The sequence below is a fragment of the Coturnix japonica genome, chromosome 12 (genome assembly GCF_001577835.2).
Source record: "Coturnix japonica isolate 7356 chromosome 12, Coturnix japonica 2.1, whole genome shotgun sequence".
Lineage (NCBI taxonomy): Eukaryota > Metazoa > Chordata > Aves > Galliformes > Phasianidae > Coturnix > Coturnix japonica.
The window spans coordinates 13,651,975-13,672,806 of NC_029527.1; the positions used below are offsets into that span (position 1 = coordinate 13,651,975).

Below are 20,832 nucleotides of genomic sequence, written 5' to 3' on the forward strand. Positions count from 1 at the left end.
GGGGGGGCGGGGGGAGAGGCGCAGATACGCCGCTCGGACGCCGCCTGCAGCGCGCACCGGCGAGGACGGGCTGCGCGGGGCTGAACAGCCGCTACTTACCGGGCGTCCCCGGCTCCGCGGCGCTGAGGCTGCGCGGAGGGATGAGAGGGGCAGAGGGATGCGCACCCGCGCAGCGCCGAGTTGCGCTGTGTTGAGGAGGAGCGGGTGTTTATTCAAACTGTTCGTCTCCGGGAGAAGGAAAAAAAAAAAAAGGGGGAGGGGGGGGATGGGAGCAACGGGCCCGAGGGACGCGGAGTGGGGGAGGATGCGCTGCGCGGGGCTGAGCGGCCGCGGAAAGCAGAGCGCGGACGGAAAGCAGCAACAGGTGCCGAGGGGGAGCGGGGCCGGCACGGGGGGGGGGGGGGCGGCCCCGCCGCAACTTCTTGCCCTGAGCTCCGAAGTTGCGCTTTACGCGCCCCTTTGCGCGGCGGCGCGGGGGGACCCAGCGGAAAGCGCGCAGACAACGCGGAGGGGCGGGGGGGGCGCATCCCACTGCGCGAAGGGCGTGAGCGGAGCGGGGCCGGGTTTTGTTTTTCTGGGGTGGGGGGGGGCGGAAGTTTGCAAAGTGGGCGGGGGGCGGCGGGCGGCTGCGCGGCCGGGGGGCCGGGGGAGGGGGCTCGCGGGTGCGCACCGCCGCCCCCCCCCCGGTACCGGCGGTAAAGGAAAGGAAGGGGGGGGGGGATTGAGGGCGGACACGTGGGACCGGCGGTGGGGGAAGAAGTGCAACAGCCCCGGGAGGAGCGGGGAAAGTGTCGGGGGACGGCGGACTCACCCGCAGCGCTCGGCCTGGCCCCTGCCCAGCACGGCGCGGCCCCGGGGCGGGCGGCAGCGCGGAGCGGCTCGGGGCTGCCTCTCCGTCCCGTCCCTCCCTCCCGTCCCTCCTGCACGCCGAGCCCGGGCGGCGCGGCGCGGCGGCGGCGTGCTCCGCCGCTCGGTAAATAACAATAGAGCCCTCCGCTCCGCTCCGCTCCGTTCCGCTCCGGGCCCCGCACGCCGCCCCGCGCCGCGCCCCCGCCCCGCGGCTCCCCCCTCCCCGCCCCGCGCAGCCCCGCGCCGCCGCTCGCTCCGGGCGGGCTGGGGGCGGCCCGCGCCACCCCCGCGGAGGGAGATGTTGTTATTTTTTGCTGTTGTCAGTCTCTGACGTCACATCCACCTGCTGGGTAAACAAGGCTCGGTGCAGGGGAAAAATAGGGGGGGGGGGAGAAGAAGAAGAAGAATAAAAGCGGGGTGGGGGTTGCGGAGCTCGGAAGCGATGCTTTGCGGGGCGGGGGGTGCGGGGCGGCCGCGCGGAGAAGAAGCGGGTGCGCAGCGTTGCGCGGGTTTTGCGCGGGGGGCAGGCGCAGGGCAGCGCCGCATCCTCGGGCCCGCAGCAACTTTTCGTTGCCCCCAACCTCCCCTCCATCCGCACGCCGCGCAGTCCCGGCACGCTGCGCGGGTGGCTTGAAAATAGGGGATGGGGGGCATAAAGGGCCGGGGCAGTTAGGCCCGCGGGTACCCGCGCATCCCCCCCTACCTCCTTACCTGCGCGGAGCAACGAAGCGGGCGCAGCCTGCGCGCCTCAGCGCCCCCAGCCCCCCCGCACAAGCAGCATTGCGCGGGTGCGCAGCGGCGCGCACCGGCCGCCGAGCGGGAGTGCGGGAGCCGAGCGTGGCGCTGCTGCCGGGAGTTGCGCATCCCGCGCCGGGTCTCCGCACCGCCCCGCGGGACGGCGCTGGGGGACGGGGAGAGGGGAGGGGGGGAGCTGAGAGCAGCCCTGTAAAGTTTGGGATCCCGGCGGAGAACCGGCACCGAGCGGCTGCGGGAGCAACGAGGGGCGAGGGGAGGCCGAGCGGGTGCTGCAGCGAGCGGGCCGCCCCAAGTTACCGACTTTGTTCGCTACAAACTATTTTCTCGCAGCTGCGGGAGCCCGGTTGGAACCTATTTTCTTCCCCCGCTCTTTTGGGTTTAGTATTTGTTGTTTTGTCGGTTGTTTTTCTGTTGTTTTTTATTTGCGTTCTGCCTTTTAGCGGCGCTCAAACCAAAGCTCCGTGGCCGTGGGGCAGCAGCTCCGTACGGCGGCTCCGCGGAGCTCCGCAGGTCGCCCCCGGGCGCGGAGCCGTTCGCCCCCCGCCGCGCTCCGCTCTCGGGGCCGGACCCGCGGCGCCACCTCCCGGCGGCAGCGCACCTGGGTGCGGGGCGGGACGTGCGTCGGTCCGTCCTTCGTGCTGCTGTCCGCAGCGAAGGGCGAAATCCTGGAATAAACGCTGTTTATCAGAAACTCTCTCTGCTGTTTTTGAGTTCACAGACCTAAACCAGTAACGTCAGCGCTGTAGAACATGATTAATTCCACCGGCAGTACCAGCGGTGGGGCAGCTCCCTCCGCCAACATCGCTGCTAATTGTACTCGAACTGTTTACTGCTGGATTGTTTTACACACGCCTGCAGAAGGATGGTACATCATCCCACCCCCAGCACCACCATCCCGGCAACAAACACTGTGCGTTTGGGCAGGGGTGTATGCGGGCCGCAACTACAGCTTGTTAGCTGAGAAAACATGATGAAGGTGATGACGCCTCTGTAATTATAGGCGTTCCTTGGTTTGAAGTCAGAATGTTTTCCAAGCTACTGTGATGCCACACCTCTGCTGTCCCAGCAGCCGGGCCCCAAAGTCCTGGAGTCCTGCAGTATGTGTCTGCATGGCTATTTCTCGGCCCCTGTGCTGCTCCTGGTGGGTGCACAGCGCTGTACCATGGTCCTGCCTGAGCTTCAGGCATGGAAAGCTGAGCTATTGGCTGCTTACCCCCTCAGAAGCTGGTAGGTACATTTAAAGGAGAAATGCATTGTGCTGGTTCTTCCTTTGTAGTTGGAATCTGGACAGATCAGGCAATAGCTACCTCTAGAAAAGGCAGAAGGTGCTGCTCTGCCCAGCACCTGGTACACATACATGAAAGCAAACACCAAGATTTCCATTGCCTGGATGAAGTTAAGGATGGGAAGGGTTGACTTGACAGTTCCCAGGAGAGGGAACATTTAAAGAACATCCTTTAACCACAAGGCCCAGACATGCCCTCTATCCACAAGCATTGGCTGACCCCAGCGCTGGCAGCAGCAGCTGCACCAACTGGAGTTGCTTTCCCAGCTGGGGGAATTGGACACAAAGATAGAACGAAAGCGACACAGCTAAAGTCTCAGTTGGCTTGTCTGGCTAAAGGAAGTTACAAATGACCCAAATGAGAACTGCAGCCAGAAATAGATAATTTTTCAATTTAACCATCATCTTACATCATCTACATGATGTATGGTCTACATGAAGCAGCGCTGCAGATGGATTCACCCCTCTCTGCACCATGTGCTGAGACACAGGATGGGGTGGCTCTGCTCAGAGCCCACCATCATGCTGCTCTGCCCCACAGCAGCTCTCTCTGTTCCTCAGGTGTCCCTCCAACCACGAGTGCATCATGAACTGCCCTGAGGGAACTCCATAGCCCACTGCCATGCACTCACAGCTGCCAGGCAGTGAGTATTGCCTCCTCCTGGGGAGGGGGAAATAAATGGACATTGGATTTGTGTTGGGCTATTCATCTGCCTGAATTTGGTAGCAAGTCTTCCAATGAATATTCATGGAAATTAATATGATTTAACTCCCATTGCTTCCTGAATATAATTGTCCTCTATACGTGAATTGGCAAACACCAGAAGACATCCAATCTCACTGGAAGTCTACAAGCAATTAATCCAAGCCACCACAAGCTGCACTCAGGCTGTGCAGAAGGTGCATGAAGTACACCAGAAGAGATGGGTTGCAGCTGATGGAAGAAAATAGGTCTAAGAGTGTGCTTGAGTACCCAAGGAAGTGTTTGTATTGATCTACAAATAGGAACTAGACTTCACTTTTACTTCCCTTGAAAAAAAAAACTTTAGCTTTTCTCTCTCCAACCCCCAGAACAGCATCCATCCATCCTCCTATCCTCCTCCTGAGTCCCAGCACCTTCAGGAAGGCCCTCAGTGCCTACAGAAAGAGACACCCAAATCCAATCCCCTACAGAATGAAGCACCCAAATCCAATCCCCCTTCCCAAGAGCTGCCGCCATATCAGAGCTCACACCGCACCCCCACCAACAGGCAGTCAGCTCAGTGCTAACACAGAGCAAGTCCCCAGCTCAGAGCTACCAGGCCCTGCAGTAACATAACAAGGGCTCTTCCCAAAATATTTGGGCTTGCCCTGTCACAGCGCGAGGCGCTCGAGTTCAGCGTTCTATCAACAGTGCCAGGTGTCTCCTGACGCCCCGCTCCTGCGCCAAGAGGGAGAGCTCGGCAGCACGGAGTAGTCATTATTCACATTACTAACATATAACGGAATGTCTAAACAGATAACGTAACAAAACCCTCTGCAGAAAGAAAGGGGGAAAAAAGGACGCAGGTTCGCATTTATCCCGGCGAGATGCAAAATGAACTCCATCTCCTGGAAAGCAGAAGTGAGGCTCTTGTTTTTGCAACTGACAGGCACCAAAAAAAATAGTTCAGCTGAGCCAGGGATGATGTTCTCTGCAGCCCTCGATAAACCAGCTGGCAAAACCAGGGGAAGAAAAAGGTGACTCAAAGCCAGACCTGAGCATCTAAGGGTGAGCTCGGTGAGAGCAGAAGTCCAGGCACAGTTTCGTCTTGAGTCAATCCAAAGATTTCATTTCAATTTTGAGTTTTAGGGAATTAAAAAAAAATAAAAAGGCACCCCCCTCCCCCCCCCCCTCCTTGCTTGAAAATAAAATTAAAGGACATTTTGAACACAAAGTAGTTTCAAAGTGAAAAAATCAAAGTGTTTCATGTCAGAAGTGTCAAAACTAACAGCTTCAGCATTTGTCAGAGCTTTTTTTGAGTTTTTATAAATGACAAGTTTGGCATGTGTGCACAGACCGCTTCGGTGCTGCTGAGGCTGCGTTTTTGCATGCAGGAAGCGGCAGGCTGAGATTTCTGTGCACAAACCCCCTTCGCTGATGGCTTTGTTCCGAGGTGCCTTCCCACTATACCCACGCCACAGCACAGCCCCAGTGACACCCATCACCTCCTCTCTGCCACATTAGCATCTCACTATTGGGACTGCAGGACCCCACAGGCCTGGGCTCTTTCAGCACTTAGTCACCATGAAGGCTCAAAGTTGGGACAGGACAACTGCAAATTTCTGCTTGGCACACCGCTGCAAGACAGCCTGCCACCTACCTGTGCCAGATACCTCCTTAGCCTGGTGCACTGCAGCCTTCACTACAGCAAAGCTGTTAGGCTGAGCTCCATTCCATCACCTCCGCCCCCAGAGTGAAGTTTTTCACAGTGTCATCTCCTGAGAAGTCAGTAGCCAGGTTTACAATTGACCTGGTAAGGACTAGCATCTATCCTGATAGAAAGCAACTGAGCAGACCTGAAATAGGACGTTTAGTTAGAAATCTGAATTACATCAGATGCTACTGCTATAAAAAAGAACTACTAACCAGCAAATCTGCCACGCATTTACAGTATTAGCACCTGAACTTGTTGCTGTGAAGACAGCAGCCACCTGGATGGATGTCACATCTGCTCCCAGCATGGCCTTCCTGCAGGTTCAGTGCCCTGTCCCCAGGGAAGGCAGCAGAACGCTTTGCTGAGAGCTCCACACTCACCCCTGCTGACACTGACCTCCTGCCACCAGGCCTCTGAAGTGCTTTCTGCACCTCTGGGTGACAGCACTGCTTCTTGACAACTAGTTAAGCCAGGCTCAGCATCTTTAAGGTTACTGCAGAGAGCATCAGTGCTCTGAGAGCAAGAGATGCAAAGCATCATATCCTGCTGCAGCTTCCAGTAGAGCCTTTTCTCTGTAAGGGCTTCCAAACACTGACCGCTCACTGACTGCATCTGCTGGAGCTTGGAGCAGTTTCTCCCTCCCCTCCGTGGCTTACAGGGCCTTCCCTACAGCTGAGATGCAGAGCTGGTGGCTGGCAGCTCTGCCCATGTGGGGGTTGGAGCTGGGTGGTCTGTCAGGACCCATCCAACCCATCCATTCCACAACTGTAACTGCAGCTTCTGCCACGGAGCATTTCCTGCCGATGCTGCCTCAGAATTGTGCTCCAGTGGAGTATTGTTTCATCTCAACTTTTCCACTATTGTGACTTTCCTAACCCAAAGGTCCAACATCAACAAAGATTAAAGCTACCACTTGATTACATATCAACGAAAGCAGCAGTCTCCTTCTTGGGAGATAAACACTACCAGATGCTCTGGTAAACAGCAGACAGGGGGGAGAGGGGAAAAAGAACAATGGTCAGGAGGAGAAATGGGGTGAAAATAAGTTAGAAACATCTGAAGGAGAGAACAGAAAAGTAATTCCTGGAGGCTCCTGCTGCGTGGCAGCGAAGAGGTTAAGCCCCAGTGCGCTGCCATCTCCAGACAGAATTGGTTGTTATTGCATTGATAAAACCCCGGGTTGTGTTTTCCTTGTCCATTTTGACCTGTAACTGACGTTAGCATTGCAAATGATGTCTGCTGCCATTCAACCAGTCGAAGTGAGCGGACAGAAACAAGACAGAGAGCTCCACAAGACGCTACTAATGGAAGGGGTGGGGAAAAGTCTGATTTGCATGTAATTAATTATTATTTATATAAAAACCATATCACTGTGGTGGTTCTTGACATCATTTAAAGCCGCTTTTCAGAAGAGGAGTCTCTCCCCTTAGCACTCCAATCTCTTCTGTGCTGTATGAATGGAGATGGAGGTGCCCACCATGCTGACAACCATTGCTAGGGGCTGAGCAGAGCACTGCTGCCCTCAGTCCCATACCCCTGCAGCAATGCCCCAGGAGCCATTCAATGGAGCACTGTCAGCTCTCAGGCCAATGCCCTGAAGATGATGAAGTTACGCACAGATGCTGTGAAGGAGTTTTCAGATTAAATAAATGGATTTTCTTCCGAGCTTGTAAAATGATTAACTTATTTGATTTCAACATCTAATCGTGAAATAATTACCTAGCCCAGCCCCGAGATACCTTGGCAGAGTTGTTCGAGATACTTTGGCACAGACAAAAAGCTCCCTCAGGAAGGCATCCATCTTCCTGCACCAATGAAACCAGTCCTTAGAAACGAAGGGCGCAGCTCTGCCCCGGCTCCGGCACACCCATAGCTCCCAGACATGTCCCTGCACACCAGCCCAGCCGGCTTGGGCTGCATATGGCAGCATGACCTAATTTATTGGGTTCTGCTGGACAAAATCTGCATGGTGGAATGCTTATTGGCCACCTCTCACAGGTTCTCTCTAATTTGACCAAGGAGCTGCTGGGCAGGAAGCTCACTTAACCTCAATGATGGCAAGGATGGATTAAAGAGAGCTGAGCCCCAAAAGAAGCAGGTCTCGAGCACCCTTCTTAGTAAAGAAAAACAAACCACAGCACTAATTGGAGCAATTGGACGGAGCAGCAACTGAAGCTCGAGCCTGGGAGAGGACAGACAGCCTAAGCTCACGTAGGAGGGATGCCACACTGGGGGTGCTCCAACACAGAACAAACCTGGGTGTGCCTGCTGCAGGTCAAGCAGAGAAAACCAAGACCACCACAGGCAGAAATCCACCTGCAGGGTTCCTACCCAGCCTTCCGCTTTTCGAGAACAGCATCATGTGTCATGTTCTCCCATCACTGCCTCCCGGCAGCACCAAAGCATTACTCATTACACCTGGGGGATCAGCTCACCCCCAGAGCACACAGATCAGCCCAAACTGACCACTTCCTTGTTACTCAGACCTTGTGTGCTGTGGCTGGGGTGGGATGCCCATCCTGCCCTCAGCAGCTGGTGAGGTGAGATGGCTCATCCAGCCTTGCCCAGACTGAGCAGGAACTGATGCCAGGAAGGTACCAGCCTCCCAGGTTTCTGTTTGTTTGTTTTCAAAAAGTGATTTCTCCTAGTAGATCTCATCTTCCTCTTTGCATAATTCTATCAAAAGTAGCAGGTAGGACTACAGCCATTGTGACCATCGGGCAAACCCAGGCAACAAGCAGCACACTTGGCAGAAGGGGATGCCCCCAGATTCTGGAGCAGGCTCCAGGAAGGTTGGTTCCCTTCCAGCTGCCCCATTTTAGACTTCAGTGTGACTAAGTCACACTTGCCATAGGGCTGCCATCTCTGCATTCCAACATTCACATACAGCAGAACTGAGTGAGGTCAGCAGCAGGACTGCTTCGCCCACTGAAACGAGCACAAGCATGGGGCAGGAGCAATATCAGAGCTGCCGAAAGCTTTCTTTATCAGCTCGACCTGGAGACCAGATGTTTTGCTACAAACTCTTTGGCTCTCAGCGGTTCACAAGCGCTCTCTGCCATCTTCACACATCAAACATCAGCTGTGCAAGAAGTGTTTTGAATCTCAGCAAAATTTCAGACTTTCAGGAGGGCCATTATTTCTGGGAGAAGAAATCATTTAAATGGGATCCTCACGCCCAAGAGCCTTCTGGCTGTTTTTTTCCTGCTCAGGGTAATTCTCTGGCGGACGCGTTGCAGCTTCCACCCCGATACTGAGAGGCTGAGGCACATCCCTGCCAACCCTCGGACTGCCTTAATCACATGAGATATTTTGTTTACGAAGCTCAGCTCTACGAAGCCCAGCCTGGAAGCAGGTATTCATCCTGCCATAGACAACCACTTTTGCTGTAATTTCTTTTAAAGTCAAAGCTGATCCTTATCTACAAAAGGCCGGAGCAATAAGGATTTAATGTGTTTAGAAAACACGGCTCTTTCACCACACCTGCAGCCTGGCTGCCAGCTTTCCACCATCTGCACTCTCTGCTGTTCTGGGAGCTGTGCAGGAAGCAGGAGAGCTTTCCCTGCCATCCCCTCCAGCCCACACCTCTCCCAGATGTCTGCACACACTCACGTGCCTGAAGGGTTTTGCTCTGGTCCAGCATTTCCAAGGGCTCACGTCTGGCAGTGGGAACTGGTGGCACTTGGTTTGGGTTTTTCCTGCTCCACTTTCTCCATGTTGTCCTCCTTGTGACTTTGCAACAGACATAGAAGAGCTCTCACTGCTGAGTAACAGCAGGACCCGTTTCTGGAGTTACTCCTAAGATATTTTTTTTCTCCCTTTTTAAGAGGTAGATTAAATCCCCTTTCTCAAGCTTCCAGAGGTAGCTTATCCCAGCTCCCCAATTTGCTCCTGCCATTTACTTCTGCCCAACACAAGGCAGTGTCCTGTACATCCCTCCCTTGGCACTTCCAGTGCTCATTTTGGTCCTAGTGATGCCACCGGACAAACTTCAAAGCAAAAAGCAGCATGAAGACAGGGAGAAGTGCCCAGGGTGGGGCAAAGGGTGAGAGCACACTGGTAACAAGTCTCCCAGCACCATCCTCATGCCAACAGCCTCAAGGTTTTGGTGCCTCCCAGTCCTATCGTGGTTTCCCAAGATCCCGGTTCATTTTGGAGAAGAAAGGAGCAGGGAAGGGTTAAAGCCCAGCAGCACACCCCACCCCCAGCCCATTCACAGCAGAAGGAAATCTGTCTCTCCCACCCCTCAGCATCCTGTCTAGGCTGCCTTGGAAAACACAGCTCCCTGCCCGCATCCGGAGGTTCCGGACCTCAGCACGACCCCAGCCCCTGCCCTCCCGCAGCAGCCCCTGGGTGCTGGCCTGGCTGTTCCCATGGCCAGGTGCACAGACCCAATCCCAGGTGAACTCCCCCCAAACAGTTTTCTTCCCCCTGGTCACTCTCAGCAGGTCTGCCCCAATGGCTCATTTCCCCTTTTCTCCCTCCAGCTGATGTGATCAGATAGAAGGGAGTCAGAACTGCTCCCATCCAGCTGTCCAAACCTGTTCCCATGGGTCTCCCAACATCCCTCCAAGACTTTCCCATCCCACTGATGTCCATCCAATGGTTCGAAGGAGCTAAGACATACAGTCTTCAGGGCAACGAGCTGTTGGAGATGGAGCATACGTAGTTTCAATGGTAAGTGAAACCCCCCAGTTGGTCACACAAGCGTCATTGCTTTCCCACAGAAGGCCCCTGGCACTGCAGAGCACACCTGCCTGGCCAAGCAGAAAGGCCACAGGTCTTTATCCTCTTCCTTTCCAACAGACCCAGAAAATGCACTGATCCATTTGCCCCTTGACACAAAGGTTCTATAAGAAGCCAACTCAGCGTGTCTCAGAGCACTCTGAGCCTGAAGGGCTCAACATCTGTACAACAGCATCATCTAGGAGCCGTGCCCATGCTAACAAGGGCAACGCAACATTCAAAGTTACTTCTGGTCCACATGGCTGCCGGCTAGAGGGGCTCCAGTGTGCACACCCCAGATTACTCAGATAGAGGCATGTCCTGAGACTGCTCCCAAAGGGCAGGTACGCAGGGAATGCATGCCATGGAAGCAGGGCACTGCGGATTCCCAGCCCAGCTCTCTGTGCTGGGACTTGTTGGTGCAGACAGACCAGCCCCGCGTGGCTCCTTCCAGTGCTCCCGGCCACGTGGGAGCAGAGCTGTGGCCGTGCCAGAACCGAGCACTCAAAATCATGAGTCACAGTTTCCAAAAGTTATCTAACTGGTATAAAAAAAAAAATAAAGAATTTAATGAATTCCATTTTTTCATCTTTCAGATGACACCCAAAAGTTTATCCACAGCTCTCAGTGCTGGAAACTGAAGGAAAAACAAACACATGACAGAAAGCAGAAGTAAGAGATTTTCATGCATTCTCGTGATCCCAGGAGCTGGAGCTTTAAGGAGAAGGAAACAACAAACAACAAAAGCATATGATATAAGAATTATGATTTGGCTGGCAGCAGAAGGAAAACCTCATGATTTATGTGACAAACCTCAACTGAACAACCCAGCTCAAAAACTTGGAAAAAGGTGAAACATTCCAGCATCGTTCAGGCTGCCAAAATAACAGCAACAATCATGCAAAAATTCCAGCACAAGAAAAAAAATAAAACGAAATGAATGAGATTTTCTCCACTTTCATGAACTCAAAGACAAACAGATGTTGACAAGAAGATGTTACAAACAGCTTTGCTGTTGTTGAGCCGAGCCCAGCTCACAGCAATAGGAGCACATCTCTCCCTCACTGCCAGCCCCCCTACTCTTGGTGCAGCTCAGGCAGCAGCCAGTGTCTGATGCTGTGTGCTCTTCCACATCTTGTTCCAATGCAAGGCGTTTAATTACAGCCTCTCATATGCCACGTTAACAGTTGCAATTAGTTATTAAGCATCACTCTGCCAGAAAACACCGACACTGGGTACTTCCCTAAAAGCGCCCCGGTCAATAACATCTGCACTTCTCAATGCGGCCCTACAGTTGGGACTACAAGTTCTAAAGGGCCCGGCAGTCTCCTGCGTGCTACTTTCTGTGCTCCTTTAATACTGAAGAAGCCATTAATTTTATTTAGCAGAGATTAGACTTGCAGGACCCAACCTAACTGATACAGAGCTCCAAGAGGCCCTCTCCTGGAAAAAGGCCTCAGAAATGGATCCCACATCCAAATGGAAGATGACGCCAGCACTGGTTTCATTTCAAGGCCATCCAGATGTTCTGTAAAATGATTAGGAAGTGCCGTGTATCAAATATAAGATACCCTGCACTGAACTAATGCATTTATTTGCTCTGAATGGTTTTCCAGTTCAGGGCAGCACTTTGCCTGTCACAAGTAAAGTGCTTTGACAGAACACATGGACATTTCTGCTGTTTAAACTGAGCCAGGGGACAGAGTGGCCAGCAAGTCTCAGATCTCAGCAAGAGCCCAGAGAAGTACTGTCACTCTGATATATTTATTTCCTGGTCAACTAAAAGATGAGTTCAAATCCTATTTGTCAGCATCCTGCACATCCATGGCCATTTGAAAGGAAGCAAATAAACATAATGTTATCATGGAGTCATTGAGTTTCTACTGTTATAGGCTAGCAGGTGTTCAGAACATCACAGAGATTGAGTAATGCAGCCCTCTGCTTTGAAGAATGAGGACTGAGAGCTGGTCCTGTCTATTAGAGACACTGAATCTCTACACAGACGTGCTTGGTCTCCTCCAGCACTGGATCCAAGCGCACTTGGAGTGGTGAGGTGCTGGTACAGATGTCCCATCCCTAGAGGTGCTCAAGGCCAGGCTGGATGGGGCATTGGGCAGTCTAAGCTGATGAGTGGCCATCAGCCCACAGCAGGTGGAGAGACCTAGGAGACCTTTAGCGACCTTGGAAATCTTTAATGTCCCTTCCAACCTAAGCCAGCTACAACCTGGCCTCAGCTGTGTGGCTGTGATAAGGCAAATGCCATGGGGACCTGCTGCAGAGCTCCCTGCAAGGAGGGGTAACAGAGCTGAGAAACAGCAGGGAAAGCTGGATGGCTGAGTCCTCTACTTTGCTGCCAAACAAAAGAGACCTACCAGAGGAGGGGTAGGTCTCTTCTTTCCCTTCCTTCTTTGGTGGAGAAGCTTTCAGCAGATGTGTTGCCTATCACCTCTGTCACCAATTTATATATATATATATATCTCCAAACAATATATATATTGTTTGTATGTATAAACACAAACAATCTCCAAATAGTTACCAAAAAAAAAACCAAAAAAAACACCAACCTCTAAATCTGGAGACACCACAGCCTACGTGAATGTGGCTCCATCCAGCTCAGGAGGGGCATCAGCCACACCATCCCATCCAAACATCGTATCCACTCATGTGCGTGGGATCTTCTGTGCTGCCAGGGACCCTCCTGACTTCAGCTCAGGTCTCTGCTTTCTCACCAAGCATCTCATTGCACCTTCTACTTGTGTACAGGAAAGAACTCACAGGCACATGGGAGGAAAAATATCCAGATAAGAAATTGCAGCTGGATTGTAATTTGTAGTTTCACAGTCCTCTGTGGATAAGCCCCTACACAATACATCCATTTGCCTGCAAATTGAGAATTGTGTTAAACCCACAGTAGTTCTGATGTAACAATATCTTCACGCTGAGAAACTCGAAGACTGCTGAGAAATACAGCACTTAAGCAGAACAAAAAGCAAATTCCCAGCAGCACCTTCCACCCCCATGTTTTTATTGAGTTTTAGTAGAAAAGAATTCAAGAATACAGAGGGCCTGCCGACCAGACTAGGCATTGTCTGCATTAATTTGGGGTATACATTACTTTCAGCTGATACTCAGCTGAAGAATTAACCCAGCATTCCTCCATGGCTTGGGATTTCGCCAACAAGTGTTGCAGACACATCCCTGCTCCCTGGACGCAGAGCTCTTCAGTTCCACTTCCACAGGCACGTGGGGAAGGAGGAGCAGCTCTGGGTGGGTGCATCAGGGGGCTGAAATCTCCCAGGTGGGACAGGGCTGTGCAGAGCAGCCACAGCTCTGAGTTCAGAGCCCTTCTGGAAGCAGCAATAACAACAGGACTTCTCACCAGCTTCAGTGAGCACAGACTGTGGCCAGCAGGTACCTGACCTGTGCTGACCACAGAAAAGCAAGCACAGGGAAACAAGTGAGTGGCACTAAGATCTTCAGCAATGCCTGAAGGAGTTGGAACCCACACCCCATCCCCTCAGACTGAGGTAGCTTTGATAATTTTTATCCTAAGCTTTTTTCCTTAAGTCAAAAGCCAAAGTATCCTAAAATACAGAGGTGTCATGCTCCCAGCTGCTCTTACACTACAATCACCAGACTTTCATTCTCAGTATATGTAATTTTATAGTTGTCATTTCATTAGCTTATACAGGATGCAAAGGAAAAAATTTATCAGGGGAACACGCCAACATTTTCTGGTTTATTTCTGACAGGCATTTTCATCAACCACATATGACTTAGAATTATTAAGGTTGGAAAAGACCACCAAGATCACCAAGTACAACACCAACTCATTCTCACTAATTGTATTCTTTAGCGGGACATCTACACATTTCTCCAGTGCCTCCAAAGGCAGTGACTCCTCCTGCAAGCTTCCAAGGCCTTTCCTTTCACCAGAGATTACACAATTGGACCCCAGCCTTCTCCAGAAGCTCCACTGAAAAAGCGCACTTGAGCCCCATAGGACTCCAAGGCACACAGATCACTTCCAGCACTACCAAAGCTGCTTCTCCCCTGCAGCACCTAAGAAGAAAAGAGCAGCAAGACTTACCTCCCCTTCCTCACCCTCAGCCCTCTTCCCTTGGAGCTGCAATTTCTTCCTACCAATCCATCCCCAAGGAAAGAAAGCTCCTCTTCCTCTTGGGCTCTTATAGCCCTGGGGAACTTTGAGATGGCAGCACAGGCCCATTCCATCACCCCCTGCCCACAGGTGTAGGCACTTCCCTCTCCTGGCCATGGCTGCAGAAGCACTATGAGCCCCCTCATCCCACTAGGAGAGCTGAGCCCTTTTTACAACAGATAAAGCCAATGTCCATGTCAGGACTAGAGAAAGTCAAACATTCAGTTTTCAACAAAATACAATAAAAGCAATGCTAGCTGCAAGAAGTTGGCAAGAATTATCTTGGGCATCGTCACTGGAGCGTGGTCCAAAGCTGCAGCCTCTAAATGTGGCCATTTCCATCGGGCATCACTCTGTAGATGCCCAGTGAAAGTGAATCACTGGGTGGGAAATGAAAACCGAGGAGGAAAAATATACCTATGTTTCTGATTATTCTACCCTAATGTTGTGTTCTGTCATTACGGCAGATTGCTTAATTGTGCTGCTGATTACTTTTCCTTAATTCTTCCTACAGCTGTAGTTTTTGCAGTGCCGTGGAAACACTAATTAGCGGGAGGAATGTTGCCTTAAATTCTGTTAGAACATCATACATGTTAAAATATATATATATATATATATACAAAACCACAGTGTTACTTACTTGGTCCCCTCTCTTGGTGACTTAACTCAGCACAAGCACCGTCCATCCATCCATCCATCCATCCATCCTGAGTGAGTGAGTGAGTGAGGTGTGGGTGGGAGAGCTGTGCCAGTGATGGCAGCCGTCACCCAGACAAGTAGCGTAGATCAGTCCTTTCCACCCCACAAAACTCACCTTGTAGAACAATCCAGACGTGCACTCACCATAGGACAGGCTAGACTTTGCCTGCGTTTGCTACTACCCGGAATTATCTCTATACTTTGCAATATGCAAAATAAGCTGCTGGTACAGGAACATCTGCACGATGCTGTAATCTTACTGCACATTTAGGCTCCACATTCTTAATGATCCATCACGGGGAATGATTTGATGTTGTTTAACTCTTGTTTCACTAAGCTGGGCCGTGCATTCCCCCTGCTTGTTCTGCAATATATCCACACGCTGAGGAGAAATGCTTCTTACTGTGTAAAAATGAACACTGTGACTTTTTATTTTGGATTTTTCTGTCCCTAAGTGTTAGCTGCTGGCTCAGCCAGCCTCACTCTTCTTTCTTCCCAGTCATCCAATGGGCTCAATTCAGTACCTTCAGCAGTGGGGTGTGTCTGAAAGCTGCCAGAATGGGGTTTGGCCATCTGAAAATCAGGAAAGAAACTGGAAATCTGGGCACAGACAAGGGTGGATCACTGGGCCTCATCTACAAGTGAGAAGCCAACCAACGAGTGCTCCAGAGCAGAGGCAATAATGCACTGCCAGGCACTGCTCATGGGTAGGACATTCATTGGCTTCTTCTTGCAAATGGATTCCTACCAATACACTGTTCCTCAAACACTGGTATGGCATCGAGCAGCAGGGCAGGGATGCAGGATGCACCCCGATGGACAGGGTGTGCAGGCAGCAGGCAAGATCAGGACCTTCATCCCAGCACCAGTCCAGGTTCTTTGGGGTTTAGGCACGAGAACATCATTGCTGACCAAATCAAACTGATGTCACCAGGCCTCTGTTCTCAGATCCCAACCAAAGGAGGAGCAGGAGGCAGGCAGCGGGGATTAGTGAAAACCATCAGCACACACAGCAGACTGCTACAAACCGACACCAGATGCACCTCCTCCAGGAGAAAAGCTGCTCTCTCTGCCTGTTCCTGGTGAGCACAGGAAGAGGTTTCGTGGTCACTGTAAGTATTAGGATTGAATAATGTTTGGCTGTATTAATCCAAAGTGCACAGCGGGGAATAAGGTAATTTTTCCATCCTCTTGATTATATGTAAAAATTTTATATGCACTTTTTGTGGATTTGATTGCAGCAGCTTGGGACACTTCCCAATTTGCTCCTCTCCCAGGACACTCTTTCTGGATCAGCTGCGAGCGAGCCCTGGCAGAACACATGGTATAGTATTTGTTGCTTTAACATCTTAAACAACCTAGAGAGACAAGGTCATGCTCTCCTGGCACACGGCCCACGCACTGCGCCTTCTTGTTCTGCTTCACTCTCTGCTGCAGCCGAGCAGCCGGAGCAGCGAGCTGGGGCTGCCATCCCCATGCACACATACAGGCATAAAGCCACACTTCCCTGCCCTGGCACTCTCGCCTTTGCCAACAGCTTTCTGTTTGGTTACAGTGATGACATTTGACAACACCTTTCTGTTTGGTTACAGCACTGGTGCGTTGGCTAAAAGCAGCCTCCTCCCTTGCAGAGCATGCAGGTCACCTTGTTACTTAATTTCTGTGATCTTTTATTAGAAGAGATGCTGCAAAGTACTCAAAATAATGTTTGCAGCTGTGAACCGTGGTGCTCAATCAATGAGGGACACAGCAGCCAATTACCCTTCCACTTTCTGATTGTCCCCAACAATCAGTCCAGATCGATGCCTTCAAACTCAATTGGCAGCACATATCAAATCTGAAATAATATGTTTCATTGTTTTGGAAGTGCTGTTGTGCTGCACACAGGTGGATGCAGCATTTAATTAGCCATTCCTTTTGCTCCCGCCTGGCCTGGTCTGCCTGACTGTTGCATTTCCAACTGCTTGAGTGCATTGCTGCAGCACAAGCACCCATCAGCTGCTGCACTGCACCATGTGGGGACCCTCACCACAAGAACAGCTGCCCAGAGGGAGAAGGATGATGGGAATGGGCTGGGCAGTGCAATAGGGGGAGAGCAGGAACAGCGGGAGGGAAACTCGTGGAGAAAGGAGATGGTGAGCACGTATTCTGTCCATGCATCTGCCTTTGTTTCAGGAGACTCAGCAAAGCTTCCAAGCACTGGAAGCAGCACAGTGCCAGGAACTCCTTCAGAGTTTCCTTTGCAGGTGCCAGTTCGCACAGGCTTTTGTAATTGAGAAGGAGCATTTACATGTGTAATGGTTTAAGCCAAAAAACAGACACTGTGCAGGTATGATGAGCCCCTCGCTGTGAATCAATGCAGAGGAGCACTCCTGTCCTGCTGTCCTAAAGCCCTGTGGGTTTGGTGCCCTGAGCATCCCTGTGGATGCAGACTCTGCCTGCTTTAAAGCATAAAGCCATGGTCCCATATAGGTGCTCCTTACAGCCATACAGGTGTGGCTGCTCCCTGTGAACCTCTGAGCATCCCTGTCCTGCCTGATCTCCCAGTAAAACCCCCAGGGTGATCCCACTGGGGGACAGCTGCCTGCCCCAGGGCATTCTCCAGCTCCTCTTCCTGCTCCTATCCCCACTCTGGACCCAGTACTGCCTTTAGAGGCCAAGGTAATGAAATAGATGCAGATAAGCTTGCCACGAGTCACTTCATTGAAGTGCCTGCAAACAAGAGAGGCAGGAGTGCAACGGAAAGCTAATGGGGCTGAAGCATTAGTTCTGCGATCACAGCACGGCAAGGAGCCAAGGCACTTCCTTTTTGTTAATCCACAGTACTTGTTATAAGATTGAATATCCATTTGGGGGCAGAATTCACCCACTTTCCTTCACCCGCTCCCCTCTGAAAGCATTGCAATGCTTTACTTATTGGCATTTTGTTTTGATGAACAGACTGCGACTGGTGCAAAAAAATATCCCAAACAGCATTAGGAGGCTCAGCCACGTGACCATTGGCCCATGTGCACTGAGTACCATCAATCAAGGTTCATATTGCTCACGGGATGCTCCGCCAAATGTTTTCCTACCATCACCACCGCCAGGAGCATCAGCAGGGAAAAATCCCACTGCTGATCCCCAACCACCAAACCCTCCATGTGCCACGGGGCAGGCTCTGAAATGCCACAGCCCACGTGCTGGCAGAAAGAAGGCTGCTGCAATGCGTGGGTTGTGCTGGGTCCTGCCAGCATCGCTCCTGACCTTGTCAGCTCCACAGCAAACCATGCAGGCGCATCCCACTCATGAAGGCACGGAGCCATTGAGGCACCGCTGTTTGCTTTGGGAGTGCAGGAGAGCCAAGGCCCCGTCTGAGCACTGCTGGTGCTGCTGCTGGGCAAGGGAAGAGGGGGGAGGCAGTGATTCAGAACGCAGTCCCTCTGCAGCACATAAAGAGGAGCCCACCGTGGTTTAGGCTTTCTCATTATGATTAATTAGAAATCATAGCTGTCGCACTGCTTCTCACATGGCTTCGGGCAGGACTGTTGGCAAAAGTTGTTTTCAAGAGCATTTTGTATCAAATGCATCACCAATGCTGCAAGTATGGCCTGGGTGTGCGTTGGGAGAGGGGGAGCCCAGCAGAAAACGATGCCATGACTGTCCTTATCGTGCTTTTACACTCAGAAACGCCCCCACCAACAAAAAGCTTTCCGAATTTGCCAGCCAACGGTTTAAAGAAAACCCATTTCCTTGCTGCTGCTTATAATTCAGAGAGCTTCCCCCACTACTGCGCTGTTTATACCCGAACTCCTACAGCGTTATCTGCTCTGTGTAAGCAGGAAAAGTCCGGTCCAGACACGGCAGCACTGAGTGACGGCACCTACATCCCCCGTGAGCCGTGGGCAGCCCCGGGCTGTGCCGCCCATCCCCGGTCTCGCACTGCCATCTCATGGCAGCTCCGCACTGAACCCATCCGTTTTCTTTCAGCTCTTCGCAAGTGTTTGATTCAGTCGTTCTGCGATGGTTTCGAATCTATACATTCAAACAAAATGCAAAGAATAAATGAGTTTTAAATTACCAAAAGCTCGCTGTCCAAAACCTAGAAGCCTTCAAAGGCGGCTCTGGGATGGAGCACACCAGCACAGAGCTCATTTATCTCCTTGTGAGACATCCCGTTCAGACTGCTATATACATGTAACACTATCCAAACATGTGTCTTCCACATTACAGTCCATCTCTAATGGCTCCTTTATTTCAGGAGAGAGGGGGGGAAAAAAAAGGGGGAGAGATAAAACCAGACTGGAATCTGGAAGCTATTGCAGCCTTCAAGAAGGAAAACTATCGCAAACGTGGAACTTCCAACATCACCTCCCCGTGGTTCCAAGGAGCTTCCAGCAGTAAAACCTCCCCATCACAGGGACACCATGTGCTGCACCCCTGGGTGAGCAGTGATAGCCCTTGATCCCCTGTTCAGAGGAGGAGGTGCAGCCACCCAAAAAGCTGCCAACCCCAAGTCCCACAGCACATTGCTGAGCCACAGAGGTGTGTCAGGAAAGCCGTGCTGTCAGAGAGCTTTCCTCCCAGGCTTCAGCTCTCCCTGTGCCTGCAGGAGGATCAGAGGAGGCCTAATCCAGGGATTATGGGCTGGATGCAGGCGGAAGGAAGGGCTCAGCTCTGTGCTGTGGGAGCACTGTGCTGCAGGGGGCGGCTGCTGGAGCAACAAAGCCCAGCAAAACTAGATGTTTGGCTTTGTTGTTTTTCACCCCAACAGCTCAGGATCCTATTACAAAGGATAAAGCCACGGAGGGAAATAGGACATTAGCAGAGCATTGGGATCAGAGCACAGGACCCATCATTGGGCACCCTGGGTGTCATCTCCTCCATGGAGCAGCACACAGTCACAGCTGTGGGATTTCACAGCATGAAATACAAGGAACAAGGAGCAAAGCCAGCCCCAACCCACAGAGAATTCTCAGCCCGGAAGGTGGCTGGAGACCTGGCACCACACATAGCTACAGCAATGCCAGGCGCAGCAGTGAAGAATTGAAGTTCCTCCCATTTCACAGCTCTCCTGAAGATCTCTGACTGCACCAATAGGTCCTTCCTTGGAAAACCCTGGTTTTACACAGCTCTGCTGCTGAACCACTCAACACTCAATTGCATAATAATGCTCTGCTCACCCAGCACAGCACCAGGCAATGCACATTGCAGTACAGCACAGGGTTACACACGCTGCCCAACACCTGCTGGATGCTTTGCTTTTACTCTGCACACTTGTATGGAAACATAACTACAAAACATTCCTTCAAACTACTCCCCAGCATGCGAATATAGCTTTATATGACTTCTCTAGGAAAGAATCCTCACTATTTTATACAAATTGTCTCTCATGTTTATTGCTCAGAATCATGATCCAAGAAGAAGGGGATTCATCCCATGCCTATTCATAACACTGCTCTCCCAGACTCATTACGAGCTGAACACAGTCCAGGCCTCGCTCATGATGGATGATGCCTGCTTCAGGCTCTGCTTTCAGCCTGCTCTGATTTGCTTATTTATGGAGCTGGACCAGTGGAAACCCCCCTCACACAGTTTTACCCTCTTCAGCTTCATCCCCTCCAGTCAATCCCACCACAGGAAAAACAGAAGTGGTTATTTCTCTGTGCCATCACCTGGCTAGAGCAGGGCATTGCCTGAGCCCCTCCTGCCCTGCAAAGCTTTGTGCTCCTCTCTCTCAAGTACTGAGTTTATCAATTACTACTGAGGAGAGCATGTCATCCTGCCCTGAGCCTGCCAGGCTGCAATAAAGGCCCACAGAGGACCCAGCAAGACCCATAGCAAAAAGTGGCTTTAGACTGAAGATGCCTTGATGCATTCCTCCACAGCCACAGAAAAAAAGCACAACAGAAATAAAAATAAAAACAGCAGCAAAGCCAAGCTGGTTGAGTCACTTGCATCTCTGGTGGAGAATGAAAGAACAA

At 51.6% G+C, this 20,832-nt stretch overlaps 1 protein-coding gene and 1 long non-coding RNA gene across 2 annotated transcripts in view; one reads left to right on the forward strand and one right to left on the reverse strand.

Annotated features, from left to right (window-relative positions):
* FOXP1 (forkhead box P1) overlaps positions 1-866 on the reverse strand; it is a 332,004-nt gene extending 331,138 nt beyond the window's left edge. The window contains 1 exon segment of the mRNA XM_032447314.1: positions 812-866. The gene's annotated coding sequence lies outside the window, so the exon portion shown is untranslated.
* On the forward strand, positions 278-12,371 carry LOC116654024. The gene is made up of 3 exons (XR_004308835.1): positions 278-364; positions 9,774-9,963; positions 10,608-12,371. It is a non-coding gene; the product is annotated as an uncharacterized LOC116654024 (long non-coding RNA).
* The last annotated feature ends 8,461 nt before the right edge of the window (positions 12,372-20,832 follow it).